The sequence below is a fragment of the Ooceraea biroi genome, chromosome 10 (genome assembly GCF_003672135.1).
Source record: "Ooceraea biroi isolate clonal line C1 chromosome 10, Obir_v5.4, whole genome shotgun sequence".
Taxonomy (NCBI): Eukaryota; Metazoa; Arthropoda; class Insecta; order Hymenoptera; family Formicidae; genus Ooceraea; species Ooceraea biroi.
Window position 1 is genome coordinate 1,778,479 of NC_039515.1, and position 2,737 is coordinate 1,781,215.

Here is a 2,737-nt window from a genome sequence, read left to right on the forward strand (position 1 = left end):
GGCTGATTTAATGCCAACGCGACCAAGAGAAACAGAGATAGAGCGGTGAGGGAGAGAGGGTGAGAGGACCGGCATGGCGGAACCGTGCGGCTCCGGAGGGTCGGACGGAGGGTTAGGCTCGCGGGGTGGCTCTGATATTTTAATACGACGGGGAGCGTGATGCTCGGTCATCCATCTAGAGGTAGGTGCTCCCCTCGGTGCGTGCGCATACCCGATTTTGCATACGCGGATATCTCGAATGCATGGCAGACGCGCTACCTCACGTGTCGGGAAGGAGCGCGCGTGCGAGGTGCGGGAGGCAAGCGGCGCTCTGTCGTTCTGTAACAGGAAGGAAGACTGTTTGTTACCATTATCTTGCACCATGCGGCTTCGCCGCCACTCACCCCCGGGCGGAAAGCACTTCGGCGATGGTGAGTGCTTCGCCGCAGACACGAACGTGTCGGTGAAGCACGTGTCGAGATCCTGACGCGGAATGTAAGCGTCGTCAAAAAATACGCCAATAGATTGTATCGTTCGTGCAGCCCCGCTGGCATTGACATTTTTTGTTGCTCAATTATAATTGCAATGTCGCACTTAATTCAGTAATTACGCGGCCGGGAAAAATACTTCGCTCGCGGATTTATGCGGTTCTATCTCGCGCGCGCTGTGCCGCGTTACATACACAAACTCATGTCTCTTTAACTCATGTCTAATAAATTTTTTCAGACGAACGCGCAAAAACGTCTTTGATTATACAGATAATTTTGTAATCAGCTGTAACCAGTTGATTACTATAATCTCGGCCTGGTTATAAGGAAGAAAATAAAATATTACTATTCCATTACTACGCGCTTGAACGCAGCAGAAAGCAGAACTCGTACATATTGTAAATCGTAAATCCGAAAAAAGCTAATCACGCGTAAGCATCTCCGCGGGGATGCCGACTCACGTATCTCTCGGACGATATAATTCAACATTTTTCTCTTGAACGCACGATAAGATCGTCAAACCCGTTCCGCCGATTAAGAGTACGTCGCCCGACGTGACTGTATAGGCAAGATTATTAATTTCGCGAGGCGATTTGCCGAGCTGGCACGCTGACTTTTCCAATACAAGATTTTTCAGTATCGATCCTTTTCATTTCACGATAATGTCCCTTTCGATTGACCGTCACACGGTCATTAATTTTTACTTGCTTTAACGAGCTTTACAACTTTGCACACTTTACGAGCTTCATGCAACACAATCTCGTGATCGATGATGGCTATGTACGCACCCTTTCGACAATATTGAAATTTTTATAGGGACCAACACGTTTCACGCCGTATAATGTGAGCGATTTAGGCAAGAGGGGGAGAGAAAGAGAGGCAGAAAGGAGAAGAGGCATCGGAACGACAGTCGAGCGTGTTTCGAGCACGAAGGGCAGCCTCGCCGTTTTCTTCCACCCGATTAGGTTCCCACATGCTACGAAGCCACCCCCGCGACACGCACACCAAGGATCACCAAGGGACCCCGCTCGCACGTAGCACGTAGGGTACGTGTGTGCGCCTCTCTCCCGCTTGGCATAAGCAACGTCTCGACGTTGTTTTTTGTGTCTGGCGGGCCCTTCGCTGGCCGGGCCCGGGCTCCGCCACGATTTAGTGGCCCTAATTGCAGGGTACAGCTATTTAATTACCGGGTTCGTGGGGCCCCGTCGCGGCCCCGTCCCCGGGCCTCTACACGCCCGGGCCAAAATGCGAGTACATTCGTACGGCAAGAACGGCGTAGATACGGCGGTCGCCCGGCCACAAAGTCCACCCACAAAGCAGCGAGATGATTCTTCCCCCGGTCTGCTCGCGACGCGAGGATCGGCCGATAGGCGCCGCACCGCGCCAAGCCGATCCGCTCGCGGGCCCGCTTCGCCCAATTTCGATCGGCACCGAGATTTCGATTGGAGATATCGAGATTTCGTGTATGTATATCACGGGGCACTGCGGCTATCTCTAGATCCGATTCTACCTCCGCCCTCAAGCCCACCTAGGTCCACGCGATACAAGGATGCAAGGTGTGAGATTCGTTCGTTGCATCCTGAAGCGAAATAATTGCAGGCTGATGATCGTAACTCGCAGTCAACGTCGCTACATCGATGTCAGCTGTTACGTGCAGTTCAAGGGGTGTTCCGGTTACTTCGACTAAAATTCCGCGATTGTTACGAAGAGGCATCTGATGTCGTCTGATGTTTGACGGAAAAGAAGATAAAATCCTCGTAGCGACAGTAAACTTCTCCCCCGCCTCCCGCGTTCGACGACCTACCTCGGGCAAGGTGGGAACCATAAATCCCTGTCGATGAAACGAATCGAGGAAACGGCACTCGATTCCGTCCGCCGCGCGGAATCTTTTAATCGTCGCTAATAACAGGGTGTGTGCCCAGTAAGAAACGCGGAGCGCCGCGCGCGCATCTCCGGCGCGAGGCTATCAAGTGATTGATAAGTCCATAAAGCATCCTTCACTCCTCTCGTAATCTTCGTTTGGTCCGCAGATGGTGGTAGTGCTGGCGGTGGTGGTGGTGGTGGTGGTGGTGGTGTCGATCAACGCTGGTGCCAGTGATGCCGATGGTGATGGTGGTTGGGACTGCGGTTTATATGCTCGTGGTCGCGCGGATACGTCGCGCCGTGTGCGTGCGTGCTGGTGTTTTTTGGCCGCGGGTGACGCGGTGACGAGATGATGACCCACCCGAAGTCGGAATCATCATGATTACCCCGCCCGCGTAACTCGTAAT